This window comes from Panthera tigris, chromosome A2, assembly GCF_018350195.1.
Source record: "Panthera tigris isolate Pti1 chromosome A2, P.tigris_Pti1_mat1.1, whole genome shotgun sequence".
NCBI lineage: Eukaryota > Metazoa > Chordata > Mammalia > Carnivora > Felidae > Panthera > Panthera tigris.
Genome location: NC_056661.1, coordinates 44,110,954 through 44,131,124, shown reverse-complemented (window position 1 = coordinate 44,131,124; position 20,171 = coordinate 44,110,954). Strand labels below are relative to the sequence as shown.

Genomic DNA, 20,171 nt, shown 5'->3' with positions numbered 1-20,171 from the left:
ATTTTCGACATAATCATAGATCATGGACATCTTTTCATGTAGGGTAAATACAGGCTTAAATTGTAACTGTTGTATGAGTTCTATATATTCTATTGTGTGGTTATAGCATAAATTTCAACCATACTTATTAAATAAAACTTGAATAAATATCATTGGATACACAGACACAGGGACATGGACATATTTATTTACTTCTAAAAAAATTCCTTTAAGACAGACATACTATGTTACCATTCAGAAAAGGCTAGGCTATGCTTCAGTAACAACCACACCACAAAATAAAAACTCAGTGCCTTATACAAATTTTTACTTGTCACTCGTACTCCACACTAGCCATGGTTCTGCAGAAGGACCCTGCTCATCACTCTCAATAGGAACAAAGGTTGACAAAACAGCTCCCAACTGGAGCACTACGTGTTGTCATGATAGTAGAATGAGCTAGCACAGGAAATGCCAGCTGGTTCTTGAAATTTTCCCCAAAGTTGTACTTATTACTTCTGTTTTAGGATTTCAGCATTGTCAATGGAGCTACAGCAAGGTCTAATGGAGGCCCCTGCACAGAGCATAAAGTCAAAGCTTAGTTTGCATCTCCCTGGCTAATCTTTTCATTGGGAAGATACTATGTGATTCCAAGGTAAATCACAGGAAGGTAGCGCACTGTACAGCCCAGGGTTTAATGAGAAGGCAATGATTACAAACACGGACTTTTAGACAGATGTGGTATCACCATTAGCCATGTATATGATATCAGATATTATTTGAACTTTAGATCTTATTTTCCTATCTATAAAAGGAGAAATAACACCCCCTTGTGGAAGAGATTAGCTACTTGTTCACCAAACTTAAATTTCTCTCCCCCCTGCACACAGGCCTGGATTATATTTCCCAGACTCCCCTGCAGTGAGGTGTACCACATGACCAAGTTCTTGCCAACAGAATGTGGCTAAAGGGGTAGATGCCTCCTCCAGGTCTGGCTCATGTAAAACCATCTCTCTGTCTCCCCCTCTTGTGTGAGATGAAAGAGAACCTAGCAAAGGACTTAAAAGCTCTGTGAAACGGTGGGCAACACCTAGAAGGACAAATTGTATTAAACTCTTAAGGGAAATAAAAACATCTATTGTGTGGCAGGTGCTACATATAGCATTTAGCTTACACTACTGTACTCTCTTATGAGTTACAAAAATTAATGAAAAATCAAAAGAAAATTCGTATCAGAGTGCCCATAAATACTGCACACTAAACAACTACTAGCTATGAAGTAGCAGTAGTAGTAATGTTCTGACATTTACCAGTTGATACATAGGAGTATTTTTTTACATAGTCATTTTCAACTTGTATAGGTACCATGCCTGACCAATAAACACATTCAAAACAAAATGAGCTCCAAAGTCATTCTTCGTATCACTATCTTCATACCAAACACTGTCCAATAATAGTCCAAAAGTAAATATGGCTTCCTACTTCTTTTAGTCAAAAACCCAATCCATAAAAATGTTATTTCAGGGTAAAGCAGTACTCATACTCATTTTTTAGAAAACACTGGTGCAAATGTATATCGACTTTTAGGTTTTGTAATGAAATTTGCTTGATGTGGTTTTCTTCACAAATGAAATGAACATTGACCTGCCTGATTGCATATTGACAATGAAATCATCTTTAGATACAGAAGCCTGTATAGATACTGTCAAATAAAGTTAGACATGATGAGCAGGCTCTTTTATAAGTTGACAATACTGGTTCCGACCCTAACTTTGATCTCTCCCTATTGTTTAACAAGAGGAAGCAGGGAGGTATTACTTCTCTTCTTCTTCATTTTACCTCAAGAGTCCTGTTTCAATGACTGACTTGAGAAGTAAAAGAAGGGAAGAGAGTGCAGGCAAGGAAAAAGCACGTCCTGAGAACGTCTATCTATGAAACAAGTACAGGCAAAATATTCTCACCAGTCAGGAAACATAACTATCTACTAAGACACAGAAATGGAATAGCTGGAATACTCTTGAGTATTCACCACCTCTGTACTTTAAATGCAAAGAAACGGTATGCATTCAATTACTTCACATTTCCTCAAAATGAGACTTTTATTTTTCAGAACTGCTGATTCATTGTTTCCTTAGTTACGTGCATAGGATATACCATGTTAGCCACTCATTACACAAGTTTATTTAATAATGTTGTTTCTGAAAAAGAAAAAAACCAACAGCCAGTGTTTTGAGAGCCATGTACATGTCACTTTGCTGAGACAAATATTATTCCTATTTCATTCCGGGTTTCTAATATTCTTATTTGGACTCCAGGGCAAAAGAACTGAGGGACTATTTTTAAACTGCATAATCATAATTGTCATTCATTACTGAATAGCCACTATGCACCTGACAGTGTGTTAGCCTATTGAGAATGAGACATATATAATCCCTGCCCTCTGGGAGCTTATAATTAAGAACATCCTATGTTGCATTTAGGCCCAAAATAGTACCAGAGTGATAGAAGTCCCTATAATTAAATTGCAAGTCTCTGATAGAAGTTTAACTTGGAAAAAAAAAAAGTATGGCTCCTGAAATGGTCAAAAAAATCTAAAATTAGGTTGCGGAATCCCACTTAAACCAGCGATTATACTTTTCTGCATTTTCATGGTATTCTTTCATAATTAGAAAAAAAAATAGTGGTATCTCAAAATGTGAAATACTTTGTATTATTAAATAATATCTTGGTGGGGCGCCTGGGTGGCTCGGTCGGTTAAGCGTCTGACTTAGGCCCAGGTCATGATCTCACAGTCCGTGAGTTCGAGCCCCGCGTCAGGCTCTGTGCTGACAGCTCAGAGCCTGGAGCCTGTTTCAGATTCTGTGTCTCCCTCTCTCTCTGCCCCTCCCCTGTTCATGCTCTGTCTCTCTCTGTCTCAAAAATAAATAAACGTTAAAAAAAATTTTAAATAATATCTTGGATATGACAGAAAATCATCCACATATTAAAAAGTACAGTGAGAAGGCTAAAAAGCTGTTTTAAACTCAACAGTCCATAAGAAAAGACAGTTAACACTGTGGAATTATCTTGCTAAAGGTAATTCATTGTTATGACCCCTTTCTTACCAAAAACTCAAAAAAAAAAAATTGTGATTATTAAAAAGAAAAAAAAAATCAGTGACAAAGGACCTAGGTGTCTCAGTCGGTTAAGTGTCTGACTCTTGATTTTGGCTCAGGTCATGATCCCGGGGTCATGGGATCAAGCCCTGCATCTGGCTCCACATAGGGCACAGAACTTGCTAGGGATTATCTCTCTCCTTCTCTGTCTACCCCTCCCCCTCTCTCTCTTAAAAAAAAATAGTAACAGTAAATAAAATAAATATTTAAGTATAAATACTGAAATACAAATGAGATATTTTCAGTTTCAAAGTGGATTTCACAGCATTCTATACTGATAATTATGATACATTTGTATATTATTAGGCCCAGAAATCTTGTCCTAATTCAACTTTCTCAATTATCTACTCAGTAAATTACTATTTCAAACTCCAAGTGGTTCTTCAAGAATTGACAGGTTGCTACTCCTCTGACCAGGGTAATTTTATCCAATGTTATGCCTTTGAGAATCCTGACATAAAAATTAACACATTTTTCTCAAAATTTTTTTTTCTTTTGTGCCCTAAATCAGGAAGGAGGAAAAAGGTTCAAAAGTAATTGTTTTTCTTAATTAAACACTATTTATTTAAAGCATGATTTTTTTCAAGGCTGTGTAGAATTTTAAAAGCCATCCAGAAGTCTTACTTTGCTTAACCAAAGCAGCAAGCAGAAACACACAAAAGTGCAAAACTCCAAAAAGAATCTGTGAACAGATTCTACAATTGCAAAAGAAACAGTTTACCTATTTTTAGGATCAAAAGAGAAGCTTATGCTATTTTTTTGTGTAGTTGCATACAATTTCATTAAATGTGTATAATAACATCAAAGGAATTAATTCATTGTTAAGATTTGAAGGCACTGAAAGTTTGGGAATAATTAAAAAGATGTATGCAATTTTTTTGCTGAATAATGAATATGTCAATAAATATGAATTATACTAGACCTATTTATTCAAGTGTATACATCAAAGATCCTGAAAGATAACCACTCCTCTGCATTTCCAAGTATCCATAAGAACTCCTCATGGGCTACGACAGTGAATGAATATAAAACTTAAAATACAAGTTACAAAACAGAATTTACAATGAAATTCAAAAACTTAAAAATTATAATCGTTTGCTACATTCATGATAAACTTTTGAATATACACATGTAAAATAAATGCCTGACACTCATATAAATTATTTATTTATGAAGAGATTCCAAGAAAAAAGGAAAGAAATTTGAAGAAACCTTGTTTTATATATTAATATATAACCAAGTCAACATACTGCTTCTGTTCTTACTGGCTAGGCAACTCTGGGCTTATAGTTTGAACTTCTATGTTATTTTTGTCACCTATGTAAAGAGATTATGCCCAGAATCCTATTTCTTGACTAGGAAAAGGAGGGAAATTGATCTGAGTTTGACAATTTTAGGGCACTGATAGGGCCACATCTCGTGTGGGTAGAGCTTCCAAGGGGCGTGGAGGGTCAATGCACCTAGATATGCTCTGACATTTTCCCTTTTCTCTCAATATGACCATCTAGGATGATACGCTGACTTGGTACCTGATCCCTCTATGTAACAAAGAAATGCATGCACTCAGAATGGAACTGAGCAAGCCAAACTAGGCCAAGTATAGACTAAGTAGCTTAAGGAGAGTGAACCCTTCCATGCAGTTAATAATATAACACTTCAATTCTATATTAGCCCAAGTCCAGGTTAACATAAAGTGCTCAATTTTGCTTTCTTTTCCTCTCTTTATGCATTTATTTCTCTCATAAATATGATAGGAAGGAAAGAATCTGTGGACAAGCAGACTATGGATATTATCCACATGCACAGCCATCATACCACCATAATGATAGCACACCATTTCTCAGAGAGAGCACTTAGCATCGTATCTTGTACACAATGTGCATCGCTAAAATGGTAGGTAATGATACATATTGTCTCCAGCAGTCAAGAACCAACTAGTCATTTTGTAATCATTTAGTCCAAATCCTTTCATTTTATAAAATGGAAATATTAATTTCAAGGATACAATAAATGAACATCCCCTGAGCCCTAGATAAGAAAGCATTAACCAGTAAATAAAATAAAGCAATATATAAAATATACATTTACGGTTATATATTTAAAAAATATACAAAGGATAAAATATATGAAGTACATAAAGTAATACAAATAATACCATGCTGGATTGGTCTTTCTCTGATTTATTTCAACTAACATAGCACCCATGAGGTCCATCCACGTTGTTATAAATTGCAGGATTTCCTTCTTTCTAGTGGCTGAATAATATTCTATTGTATGTATGTATGTATGTATGTATATGTGTGTGTGTGTGCGCGCACGCGCACCACATCTTGATCCATTCAACCAATGATGGTCACGTAAGTTGTTTCCATAATGTGGCTATTGTGAATAATGCTGCAATGAACATGGGAATACAGATTTCTCTTTGAGATCCACTTTCCCGTGGATATATACCCAAGAAGTGGAACTGCTGTATCACATGGTAATTCTGTATTTAATTTTTTTAGGAATCTCCATACTGGTTTTTTTTTTTTTAATTTTTAACGTTTATTTATTTTTGAGACAGAGAGAGACAGAGCATGAATGGGGGAGGGTCAGAGAGAGAGAGGGAGACACAGAATCTGAAACAGGCTCCAGGCTCTGAGTTGTCAGGACAGAGCCCGACGCGGGGCTCGAACTCAGGGACTGCGAGATCATGACCTGAGCCAAAGTCGGACACCCAACCGACTGAGCCACCGAGGCGCCCCTCCATACTGTTTTTGATAGTAGCTGCATCAATATATTCCCATCAACAGTGCACAAGGATACCTTTTACACACCAACAATTGGTATTTCTCATCCTTTTTGATAATGACCATTCTAACGGTATAAAATGGTATCTCATTGTAGTTTTGATTCGCATTTCCCTAATAATTAGTAATGTTGAGCATCTTTTAATCTACCTTTGGTCCTCTGTATTTCTTCCTTGGAAAAAGGTCTATTTAGTTCATCTGCCCAATTTAATATTTTGTTGTTACTGAGTTGCGTAAGCTCCTTATACAGTCTAGATATTAACCCTTTAATGGATAAATTATTTACACTTAATTTTTCCCATTCAGAAGGTTCCCATTTCATTTTGTTGGTGGTTTTATTTGCTGGGCAGAAGCTTTTTACTTTGGTGTGGTCCCGTTTGTTTATTTTTGCTTATAGTACGTTTGCTTTCAGTGTCAAATCCTCCCCCCACCCCCCTCCCCCAAAAAATACTGCAAAGACCAAAGTCAAACAGCTTACTCCCAATGTTTGTTTTTGTTTTTCCCCTAGGAGTTTTATGGTCTCAGGTCTTACTTTCAAGTTTTTACTTCATTTTCAGCTGATTTTTGTATATGGTATAAGATAGAGTTCTGGTCTGATTCTTTTGCATGTGGCTGTCCAGTCATGCCAACACCATGTATTGAAGAGACTATTCTTTCTCTATTGTCTGTTCTTGGTTCCTTTGCTGCAAATTAACTGAGCATGTATGCATGGGTTTATTTGGGGCCTCTCAATTCCACTGATCTATTTGTCTGTTTTCATGCCAATATCATACTTTTTTTGATTACTACAACTTTGTAATGCAGTTTGGAATCAGGAAGTATAAGGTCATGAGGCCTCCAGCTTTGTTCCCCTTTCTCAAGATGGCTTTGGCAATTCAGTCTTTTGCCATTCCATATGAATTTTAGAATGAGTTGTTCTCTTTCTGTAAAAAATGCCATTGGAATTTTTATAGGGTTAGCAATGAATCTATAGATGCCTTTAGGTAGTATGGATATTTTAACAAAATTAACTTTTCTAATCCATCAACAAGGAATATCTATTTATTTGTATTTTAATTTCTTTAATCAATGATTTCTACTCTCCAGTGTATAGATTTTTACCTCCTTGTTTAAATTTATTCCTAGGTTTCTTGTTTTCTGATTCAATTGTAATTGGGATTATTTTCTTACTATGTTTTTCTGGTAGTTGTTGTTAGTGTATAGAAACACTTCATTTTTGTATGTTGGTTTTGTACCTTGCATCTTTACTGAATTCATTTATTAGTTCTAATAGCTTTTTGGTGGAGTCTTTAAGGTTTTCTATACATACTCTCAGGCTACCTGCAAATAGAGACACTTTAACTTCTACTTTTCTGATTTAGACACCTTTTATTTCTTTTTCTTACCTAATTGCTCTGGCTAGGATTTCCAGTAATATGTTGAATAGAAGTGGTAAAAGTGGGCATCTTTATCTTGTTCCTGATCTTAGAAAAAAAGCTTTCAGTTTTTCATTACTGAGTATGATGTTAGGTGTGGATTTCTTACACATGGCTTTATTATGTTGAGGCACATTCCCTCTATACTTAGGTTGTTGAGTTTTTATGCATATATAAAGATATGTATATATTTTAGTAATAAATTATTATGTTACTAAAAAGGTATAGCCATTCTCAGATTAAATAACCAGCTAATAAACTGCAGAAGGAGCCATTTTGTGGGCCAGCAGATTTCATTTAAAGTCCAAGCTCTACCAGCAGCTAGCTATGTAACCCTGAGTACATTACTCAGCTTCTCTGAACCTTAAATTTCTATAGTCTGCAAATTGAAGAAAATGAATTACAAGTAATGTAAAAATATTGGGAGATTGACTGTGAAAGTTTCCATCGCCTGAGAGTTTGGAAAAAAACCCACCCTCAGTAAGTCCTAACAATCCCATCACGTTTCAAATCCACATGGGTATGGTTCTTACATTCCAGAAGGTTTCAAATACACCTAACAAAATGACCCCTTCTACTTAAAAATTCCTACATTTAAGCTGAAAGTCAATGTACGTGACTTGCCCAAGGCCACAGAGGTAGTTTTTAACAGTGCTAAACTTAGAACAAATACTTGTAACTCCTATTTCCATGGTTTTTCTAAGGAAAGCATAGGTGACAACACATCGTGGTGATCACCCCGTTATGTTATTAAATAAGAACCAGGAAACTTGAAGTCAGGGAGTCTTGAAAATATGCACTGTTTTCTCCAACCAGAAAATGTTTGGGGATCTATATGTATCCTTCAAAATGAAGAATTGCTTAATGGCTACTAAAGCCAGAGAAAGAAATAGAAGCTGCTCTTTGAAGGCAGAAAAAAAGTCATATTTCCTTCAAAAAGCAAAGAAAAATGCCTGTAGGAATGTCTCATTCTAACAAGTGACTCTACTATATGGCTTAAGAGCTTTGTTCTCCTAGTTGGTAATACTGAAAATAGCCTCCTCTTTAAGACTAAAAACACTTTCATATATTTTATTTTATATAAAGGAGACTGTAGAGGAGGTTGACGAGGATTGGGATCAGAACATAACTAAGAATCTTTCAAACAAAGAAAATCATGCATTATATCAGTTTTAGCATATTATCATGATTGTGGCTCACTGTCTATGTGATAGATGCTATCATACAATGTCTGAATGCAAAGAGAAAAGTCTGGAACTTTTAAGTGATAAAGACTAAAAAAGAAAAAAAAATATTTTCTCCCCAGCAGAATATGCCAGCTGAAGGATTCTCAAGACTTTCTATTCTGGGGTGATTTCCTAGTACTTCATTCTCTAGTACTTTTTTCTAGCTGCCTGCTGGACCTGGCCATCAATCTAAGTAAGGGGGTCTTCTGAAAAGAAATGAATCTTTTGATAACTGGTTATTTTTAGCAATTTTAAAAAATGTTTAAATAGTCAATGACTGGAGGAATAAGGTACCTGGGTATAATTAGCAACTTTGTTAATTCTCTATATTTTCAGTTCTGCATTTTTAATTCTCTTTTTTATTTGAACTTGTTGATTAAGTGATTCTCTGCCAGCTAATGTATGAATCTGCCTAGCCATTGATTACTTCAAATGACTGCCTTGAATATTTACTGCTGGTTAAATCTTTTAAACTTCTACCGACATTATCTTGTACCCAATTAAGAACTCATTGAGGTATTTTTTTTTTCTTAACCTCTCTTTTATTGTATTCTTGAAGTAAATTGGAGGTAAAGCAGACTCGTTCTCATTTTGAGGCAGAACTCCTCGGAGGGAGGTGTCTTGTCCTGTGCGAAGTTGCTAACAACAGCTTGGTGCAGAGTCCTGGGTGTGGTGGGTGCTGACTGCCGGAGACAGAAGGAATGTAGAACTGGCTAGTCCATCCATGCCTCCACTCTCTCTCCAGCCTCTTTAATTTCCTTGGCATTTCTTAGGGGGAAAGGTGGCACAATCCTCCTGACATTTCCTGTTCTCCCACCCAGCACTTTATCTTAAAACTAAAAGTTTACTTTGAAACCTATTTCCAGTGAATTTTATAGTTAACCTTTCTACAACATAATTTTAAATGGTGCCTATAGGGGAGTTGAAAAAAACTTTGAAATTAAAATTTTCAATTCTTCTTTGCTACTCTACTGAAGCATGATGGGGCTAATACCCAAAGTACCACATTCAAAAAATGCACCACATTCATTCAGGAGAAGATGTCCCTTAAATTAGTTAACTGTGAGAATTTATTGTCTTTATCCCAAGAGACACTGTAAAATCAAGGCATCAGTAACACTTTGTACAGAATTTAAAACTCTCATCCTGCTTTATAATATATTGTTTCAGCTAATCCTCACAATCTCTTTGTGAAGTGGGTAAATGTATTTCAGGATTTCTCCACCTAGGAACTATTGACATTTGAGGCCAGAGGATTCTTTGTTGAGGCAGCTGTCCTGTATACTGCAGGATTTTAGCATCATCTCTGGTCTCTACCCACTAGTCACTAGTAGCATCAACACCATATATAGTTGTGACTATTAAAACTATCTCCAGATATTGCCACATGTCCCCAAGTTTGGGGATGAATGATGACAAAATCACCCCGAGCTAGGAATCAATGATGTATCTATAAATCTGGTTTTATGAAGGGCCTGCCATTAGAAACATTTAAGCCACTTATCTAAGGTTGCAAAGACAAACTTCTTTCTTTAATTAACCTCCCAAACCTTCAGAAAATCTTTAACTCTACCTCAAGCATATCCCACAATCTATCCGTCCATCTCCATGTTTATTACCAGGAATAACTGCCAACAAACTGCCTCATGCTTGGGTTAGTATCATCATTTCCTATCTAGGATCACTACTACCTCTCTTCTCTATCAAATCCATTCTCCAAACACCACATGAGTAATACTGATCATATAATACCACTCTGCAGTTTGAAACCTCCAAAACCACCCAAGAATATAAAATCCAAACCACTCACCCTCATCTCTCTGGCATCTCACCCTCACCCAACACACTGGTGATAGTGATCTCCTTCACATTCTTCAAACAACTTGATTGTTGCCTTATGGTCTCTGCATAAACTGTTCTCCCTGACCTTCACAGTCCATTTCTTCAGATCTCAGCTAAATTAAACACGAATCTAAAATTACAACTTAAAAATTTCCTATTTTAATTCCCTACATACCACTTATTTGATGTTTCTCCTGCTCTGTTATTTATCTTCTGTCTTTTCCATAGAATGCAAACTCCAGGATAACAGGAATGTCTTGTCTATAGCTGGACTGTTTGTTCACCACTATATTCCTAACATTTTGAACAATCTGTCACAAAGCAGACACTCAATTAATGCATACCGAATCAAAGTATCAATTAATGACTAATAAGCTGTGAACCAGAAATCACATGATTCTTCCATTATAGTATTAAAAAACAGTGATCTCAAAGCCATCAATTATTATAATAGAAATAAGGTCATGACAGGGGGATGGAAGGTCAGTAGAGTCTGCAGGGAAAAGCTTACAATCCATGGCAGAATCACGTGTGCATGCATGAGCACTCGCATGCAAACACACTTTTTAAAAAGCACATGTGAGAAATGCCAAAACACTGGTAAAGACATGAAGCAGTGGGAAAGGAAGGAAGGAAGGAAGGAAGGAAAGAAGCTAGAAAGAAAAAGAAAGAAAGAAAGAAAGAAAGAAAGAAAGAAAGAAAGAAAGAAAGAAAGAAAGAAAGAAAGAAAGAAAGAAAGAAAAAAAAAAAAAAAAAAAGAACGAACGAACAGGGTGGGATCACAGAAGTCTGCATTTAGGAAACAAGCTTAAGCTGCATCTTGGATCTTGAAGAAAGCATAGGTCAATATATATTTCAGCAAACTGCAGCCTGTTAACACTTTGGCCTTTAGGAGGTCAGGATTAATGATGCCAAGTGAGAGGAAACTACCAGCTAGACTATGAGCTAATTACATTGCCTTTATGTTTGCTCTAAGTATTCAGACATTTCTTGGCCGTGGGCTGTAGGACCCAGAGAGATGCTCCTTTCTTGTCTGAGTGAAATGGTGATTCAGCTTCCCCAGCCATTTCTTTGTGTGCTTGCACAGAACAAAAGCTGTCATCTGTGCTGAATGTTGCCAATGTGGCCCTCGGCTGGGATATTGCAACAGCCACTGAATGAGATGAGAACATAAAACTAGTATCTTTTGTGATCAGCATAATTTAAGAACTTGGAATCTGTGACAATAATGACTAAAATGATAAGAGCTGGTTTTCAAATAAAGTGTAATGGGAAGCCTGAAAAAGAAATCGCTCTGAAAATGAAGCTCGAAATGAAGCAAATTAAGTCTCAAGTACATTTATGCAAGTCCCTGATGATTGTGGGGTATGGAGGAAAGAGGAAGAGTATTTTATTTCTTTGACTATACTCTTTTTCTTCTTGACTGAATCCATGCAAAATCAGAGGTCTGAAGTTATTTATAAATTTAGATACTTGAAATGAAAATTGGGGAGGAGGGTTAATCAGAACAAGCATTTTGTGATTCTGATATAACATACCCCTGTATGATTTCACAACCATAGTTAAATTGTTGTGAAGTTAGTAAATAGTAAAAATCATCATGTTACAAATACTTTCATATTCTCCATGTGCTGACTAAAATCAGCATAATACCAATTTGAAAACTAGCACGAGTTTGAATTCTACATGTTCAAACATTACAATAAATCATTCAAAGGCATTATTTTATTTTGCTGTGATATGACAAGATATATATGTATATGTATGTGTATGTATATATTATATATGTATGTATATATATAATATATATATTTCAGTAACAATAAAATTGAGAGCAACCAAGCTAACAGGAAAAATCTAAAATCATCCAAAGCTAAAAAGAGTATTCAGAAGACAACTATGTCTTCCACCTTGTATGACAGTATTACAGATCTGCAGTTCAGTATGAATTTGTCACTAATCAAGAACTCCAGGGGCGCCTGGGTGGCGCAGTGGGTTAAGCGTCCGACTTCAGCTCAGGTCACGATCTCGCGGTCAGTGAGTTTGAGCCCCGCGTCGGGCTCTGGGCTGACGGCTCAGAGCCTGGAGCCTGCTTCCGATTCTGTGTCTCCCTCTCTCTCTGCCCCTCCCCCGTTCATGCTCTGTGTCTCTCTGTCTCAAAAATAAATAAACGTTAAAAAAAAAAAAAAAAAAAGAACTCCATGTGGTGAAACCAAAATGTCTGCCACACTGTTCCCTCAAGAGAATTCATGCATTATTGAAGAAAATCCTCTGTTTTAAAAACTATGTACCTATCAGCTTGTATCTCTTCACAAGACCAACAGACTTTATTTAGGATAGCTTTAAAAGACAAAAGCATTTATGCCAGAAAGCCTGGAGTTCAAATACAAATTTGACCATTAATGAAATATACTAACAAGAGACAGTGACAAAACCTCTAAGCCTCAGATGTCTCATCTATAAAATGAGGAAAGTAACTCCTACCCTGAAGTATTATTTTGAGGATTACTAGAAAGGTAGCACACTATGGCACAGAATCAACAGCTCTGGTACATTATATGCATTCAATAGATGTTAAATGTAGAATAATTCGGATGTATTCTATTCTGGTTATTCTTTTGTTAAAAAAAATTAATCCAAGCAAGCAAACCAAGAAGGTATGAAAAGGGAACTACAGTATTTTGAATTTAAAAATGGACCATCAACCTTCGTGACATAACACAGGATGAACCCAGGTAAACAGGGCATCCAGGAAAATCTACCAAGAACATTAAAGGCTGAGGAGCCAATTTGAAGTAGGAAGAACTAGAGAAGTGATGCTAAGTTGTGAAGATTTCTTACAAGTTGGTACAACTTCAGGAAGGCCTATGCTTCAATTTACTAATGGAAAAGTTCCAAGGGCAAGTGTCTTTCACAGGTCAGGGGTGGATCACTGCACAAAGCACAGGAGAAAAAAGGATGAATTCATAGAGAAGACAGCATAGTCAACTAAGCCAAGAGTTTCACACAAAGATCAGTTGTGTGCATCCTTTCATGCCTGGCACATGGTAAGCACTATTATTTGCTGAATGATGAATGAATGATACCAACAAAAAATAATGGAAGAGAAATCAGAGATTAAGTGATTAAGACAGTGCTCAGTACTTTCTCTATTGAACAAATGAATGAAGGTTCTTTTGAGTCTACCAAGCAACTAATGAATAAAAGGACAAATATATTCTCAGAGTATCCTGTCAACGAAAGAAGTCAAAGTCCATGACAGAAACTAGGATTTATAGTAGGGGTCACAGGAGAGCAAGAATATGCAGTTGGCCATCTTAAAAAACACTCTGGCACCATTTATGTTCTCTCCACCCTGAGCCCTTCAGATACATACCTCAGACTATCTCTTTTTTTTTTTTAATTTTTTAATGTTTATTTAGTTTTTTGAGAGAGACAGAGCAGGAGTGGTAGAGGGACAGAGAGAGGGAGAGACACAGAATTGGAAGTAGGCTCCAGGCTTAAAGCTGTCAGCACAGAGCCTGATGCGGGGCTCGAATTCACAGACCAGGAGATCATGACCTGAGCCACCCAGTCGCCCCCAAACTATCTCTTTCTAAATGAAGCATCAAAGCAAGGTACCAGAAAAACAGCAAAGAAGTGTTAATTCCAGGGGCACCTGGCTGGCTCAGTCCGTTGAGCGTCCGACGTCAGCTCAGGTCATGATCTCACAGTCTGAGTTCGAGCCCCACATCAGACTCTGTGCTGACAGCTCAGAGCCTGGAGCCTGCTTCGGATTCTGTGTCTCCTTCTCTCTCTGCCCCTCCCCCGCTCATGCTCTGTCTTTAATAAACATTAAAAAAAATAGTGTTAATTCCAGCCTGTTCCCTTTACAGGAGATAACTTATAGATGATGCAACTCTGTAAATTACTATCTTCAGAAGTTGGATCAGACACAGATACTACTGATTACAGGACCTGCTTCCTTATTCCCATGCTATCTGTAGATTTTTGGGAGAAGTTTTCACTCAAAAGAGGATCAAACAAACACATTGGAGTACTTACTAAAAGCCTAGCAAGACATCAGGAAATACTACAACCGTTACCAATAAATCACTGAGAAAGTTGATTTATTTTCTTCCCTGGCAATTAAAATTGACCATGTCTCTAAGCATACCACTTCATCTCCAAAAATAAGTCAGTCCATAAGGAGCTTGAGGATGCTTCAAGCCAAACTACCTGACTGTCGCTACAATATTACCTTGAAATACTGGAAAATTGCCCACCATTGTTTTTGAAATCAACTCTCTACAGGTTGGACGAGTCATGCGATCCCCAGGGTGACACCTATCAGTGAAAGGTTTACCTGACATTATGGATCCAGAATTGTGCTAAACATTTAAAAGGTGTCACTAACTTCCTGTCCTATACTAGCAACTGATGTTTAAAAACAGATATTAATTTTGTAAATATTTTTAAATACTTTAATAAATATTTTAAGTATTTTTTCTTGTAGGCTGTAATATTATACATAGCACCAGAGTAACAGTTATTTCCAAATGTTATTATATGACAAAACTTTTATTTTTTGTATGTTAGCTCAAATTCCTGACAAATCAGATTTTTTTTTCAAATTATAATGCATATACTATAACTCTTATAGCATCATGAGTGAAGGAGATGTTGCTCAAGCAAATATAAAGAAAATATGTTCAACATTACTTAACATATATACTTCCTCATGTTCTCTATAACTTGCTTCCAGTGGTAATATTTAAATTGTCTCACTTAGGGGGTGCCTGGGTGGCTCAGTTGGTTAAGCATCCGACTTCGGCTCAGGTCATGATCTCACAGCTGGTGAATTCAAGTCCCGCGCCGGGCTCTGTGCTGACAGCTCAGAGCCTGGAACCTGCTTTGGATTCTGTGGTTCCCTCTCTCTCTGCCCCTAACCCTGCACATTCTGTCTCTGTCTCTCTCAAAAATAAATAAACGTTTAAAAAAATTTTTAAATTGTCTCAGCAATCTGCACTCATTGTTTTACCATATGTCTTTTGATCCATTAAAACCACCAATGGCACTAGAGTTAATAGAATAGAATCGCCTCCTTTTGTGACTCCTGAGTTAATGATAAATTTAGATCTGATTATAAAAAGTACACACATGTTCTAGGAAACAAAATTAAAAGGAATTAAATTTGATAACTACTTCCTTGAGTATTCATCTCTAACTGAACTAAATGGCATAGAAAACTACCACATCCTGGTTCTCAAAGCTGAACCACAAGTTTGTTAGCTTCTTTAAAACTATTTTTTACAGGGGTGCTTAGCTGGGTCAGTTGGTAGAACATGTGACTCTTGATCTTGGGGTCATGAGTTCAAGCCCCACGTTGAGGGTAAAGATTACTTAATAGATAAATTATTTTAAAAATAATTTTTCATATCTCTATTTTAATATAAAAAAAATCTCAAACTTAACATGAGGGACCTTGTGTAGGGCACACAGTTGCTTATCCAAAAGCCATTATCCTTCTCTTAATTGGAAAAAGAGCCCTGGTTTTGTTTGGGTTCAACGATTTCTCCTCAAACCTGAGGATTTGATGAAGGGATCAACCATATTAGTCTATTTCAGGAGTCAGCAAAGCAAAGCAGGCCATATGTTATACAAATAAAGTTTTACTGAGACAAAGCATGCCATTCCTTTACATATATATCTCTAATTGAGTAACTGCAGCAAAGTCTGTGTTGCCTGCAAAGTCTAAAGTATTCCTTATCTGGCCCTTTACAGAAAATGTTTGCCACCCCCTAGTATAAACTGATTCTGACCATCTCATTTCATTTATCAATGACCAGTTTGAATAAATGGATATGACACAATCCTAGCCAGTAAGATATGTGGAAAAGACTATGAAGAACTTCTGGAAAGATCACCCTTGCTGACCAAGAGGAACCCACATAAATAAACCCTTTTCTTCTTTTCAATATTTATAGGTCTGCATACAGTAAATAAGATCTAGGCAGTATGTTTTTGTTTGTTTCTTTGCTTCCTTAGTAGGAGAAAAAATTGTACGTTGAAGCTATCTGAAAATAACACGGTCCCCTGATGAAGTCACTGAATCACCAGATTAATCAACCTTGAAGCCTGTCTAACTGAGAGCTTTTTAGGTAAAATAATAAAGATGCTCATTTTTAAGCCTAGTGGGTTAGGGCTTGCTTTTACTTGTAGCCAAAACATCCTAATAATAATATTCCCGTATCCTGGAACAGGATGTCAGAGAAAGAAAAGATTGGCTGGAGAAAAAATAAGGGAACCGATGTGAGTGGGCTAAGGAAGCACCTCCTCTTAAAAGACATTTTATTTTTAGAACACAAGATTTGAAGGGTGATGGAAGATCCAAACTGCTTTCTACCGAAAGCAATAAGAATTCTGTATTTATTGTATATTTTAAAATTCTACTCTAAGTAATTAGGGCTACTTGCAACTAATCCATGATTGCAAACAGTTGCTATTACAGTTATATATTTTAGAGAGAGTGAGAGTGTTAGTAGGGGAGAGGAGCAGAGAGACAGAATCATAAGTAGGCTCCATGTTCAGCACAGAGCCCAGTGTAGGGATTGATCCCATGACCTGGGACCATGACCTAAGCCAAAATCAAGAGTCAGACACTCAATCATCTGAGCCACCCAGAAACCCCATACAGCTATATATTTTTTAAACAAAAGGACAGATTATTTCACAGGTAACTAGAGAAGGAAGAGATGACTAAATTTACATTTACTTTAAAAGTCTTCTACCAATGTATGTAGTATGACTTAAGTCAATCACATTTAAAATGCCATCCATTCAACAGATATTTCCTCAACACCCACTATGTGCTAGGCAAGTGAGATATCACAAAATACAACAACAAAAGATCCTTGCTCTTAAGGACTTTATGTTATAATGGGAGCAGTGAAACAACAATCCATAAGGTTAATAAGCAATATAAACAGTATCACAGAAGGTAACATAACATGCTAACAAGTTCTAGAACTATATAGGGATTTGGGGGGAAGGAGAGGATTCACTATTAAATAGGAGGGTCCACATGAATTCAGTGATAGGTATTTTGAGCAAATACTTAATGGAATTAAAGGGGTAAAGGAGTAAGTCCATCAGAGGCTTCAAAGAGTACAAAGTTGAAATGCAGGTTTGTGCCTGTCATGTGGCAGGACCAGAGCAAATGAAGGAGTAGTGAAAGAAGAAATTACAAGGCCACATCATGTAAAAATTTGTAGGTTATTCTAAGGACTTCAGCTTATACTCAGAGTCAAACAGGAAGTGCTGTAGGACTTTAAGGAGAGAAATGTCAGGATTTGACACACACTTTAAATACATCCCCCTTGGTGAAACTAGCAGTGATTGGGAAGTGGGGCAAGCATAAAGGTAGAGGAAACTATTAAAAGGTTTTATGGTAATCTAGGAGAGACATGAAGGTAACTCAGACCAAGGGGATCGAAGTGAAGGTGGTAAAAAATGGCATCCATTTTTGAGTGTTGCAAGTGTGTATTTCTATCTCAAAAATCTTTTTCATCTTGCAGTAATTTCAACCATACTGAAAGTTGCAAGGACAGTTAAAAACACCCCTAAACCCTTTACCTACATTCACCTACTAAATTAGTTTCCAAGGGCTGCTGTAACAAAGTACTACCAACTGGGTGGCTTAAAACCATAGAAATTTATTGTCTCACAGTTTGGGAAGCTAGAAGTCTGAAATGAAGGTGTCAGCTCTAAAACCTGTAGTGGAATCCTTCCTGCTCTCTTTCTAGCTCCTAGTGGTTCAGAGGAAAGCTCTGCAGTTCTTTGGTTTGCGGATGCTTAATTCCAATTTCCACCTCTGTTTACATGGCATTCTCCTAGGATGTCTCTGTGTCCTCACATGGCCTGCTTCTTAAAAGAACACCACTCATTAAATGAGGGGCCCATCCTAGTCCAGTGTGCCCCATCTTAACTAATTATCTATGCAATGGCCCCATTTCCAAATAAAGTCACATTCTGAGGTCCTGGAGGTTAGGACTTCAATGCAGCTCTTCTCAGTGGACACAATTCAACCCATAACACGGAGTTACACCATTTTGTCCTGTTTGTTACAAAGTACAAGAGAAAAATCAGTAGATGTTTCACAGAGAAAGTAGCCATAGTTGTAATTCAAAACAAATCCCATGTTGCTTTAAGTAACTCCAACTGCTCTCCTAAAGGATTTAATTTTCCAACAGATGGCCTAGGCCACTCCCCCAATCAAGAGGTGTTTATTTATGCAACATGGAGTCAGGTCTTAGAATACCTCAATTGCTCAGTATGAATATGTGAAAAAAAAAAAGTTTTAAATACTGAAGGAGTAGAGAGGTCTTTGCAGAGAGGGACCAGCCTAATGAGGCACTGGGGGGGTGGAGACTGGGGGGTGAGAGGCCTCAGGGCAAAGCAGTCCAAAAAGTACAAGAATGGCAAACTATGACCAAGAGAGGTTTTTCTAATTATTTGCTATGGGTTATACTCACACCTTTCTCCAGTTTTATCACTCTTATAGTATCTTTAATACAGAGGCTACACTACTTACTGATTTTTTTTGTGTATAAAAATATATTTATTCAGGGTAAACTTGAATGGGACACGGGAATTGAGTTCTATATGCGCACTAATGCCCCCCAAAAAAGAACTACATTACACTGGGAAGCCTGAGATGAGAATAGAGGAGATTCTTACAGAGTGAAAGGCTAGGGATTAGTAAAAATTCCTGGGAAAAATCCAGATTTTCAAGGCTACTGAACTGGTAAAGTAAAACCCATTAAGTCCAAGGAATAAAGATGAACCCAGCTAATACCTGCATATATGTGGAATATTTACAGAACTTTACTAAGGGGTGTGTGTGAGTGAGTAAGTGTGTGTGTGTATGTGTGTGTGTGTGGAAGAGGTTGAGCAGGACAAAGGTCAGAGTGGCGTGTAGGGCTTCCAGACAAAGATCACGCATGAACTCACAGAGTACTCCAGGGTAGAATCGGAAACATTGATTATGTGACCTTGAACTGGACTAGTAAGGAAGTGTAAGATACCAGCAGGACAGCAGAATACCATTTTCATCTTCCCACTTGAAGTGATGCTGTTCCAAGCCTTTGTGTTCGGACTGTTCTAGAGAGCAATGCTCAGCCTCTACAAACCTCTGATTACATGGTAAAAGCTTAGCTCTGGTCTCTATAAGTCTAAGATTCTACACCCATCCTCAGCAGAGAACTAGAGACTAGATATTCAACATTTACCTGAGGGTCACTTACAGAGAGCTCTTCATAATTTGAGTTTTCCAAAGAAGGAATATGGGAAAATATTTTTATCCACTTTAAAAAATGAATTTTTATCCTCTTCAAAGAACAGAAGGAACACAGAGCTCCACCAATTCAAAGTAGAAAAATGTATTTTTCATGAATAATGAACATTTCCAGCTGGCCCAGACAGAATAGAGTGGAAAATGGGTCCCAGCCCCTCCATCTTTTCCTGTCTTTCAGGGGCAATGTAGAGTTAAGAAGACAATGGCCTCACATGACTCCTCACTGTCAGGATCCCATTTTCTCACACCTATCCACCTCCTCCATGAATCCAACTTATTGACTTGCCTGGTATCTTTCAACACCAGCCCTCCTTACTCCAGCACCACCACCTGACACTTTAAATCAATCTGACATGCTTCTCATTCTACTGAATATCATCCCAGAGAGATTTTCTACAGAGTTTCTCAGGGGGTTTCCTTCTCCCATT

At 37.1% G+C, this 20,171-nt stretch overlaps 1 protein-coding gene across 5 annotated transcripts in view; it reads right to left on the bottom strand.

Annotated features, from left to right (window-relative positions):
- Positions 1-20,171, bottom strand: part of CNTN4 (contactin 4) — an 893,176-nt gene that overhangs the window by 779,934 nt on the left and 93,071 nt on the right. The window lies entirely within an intron of this gene.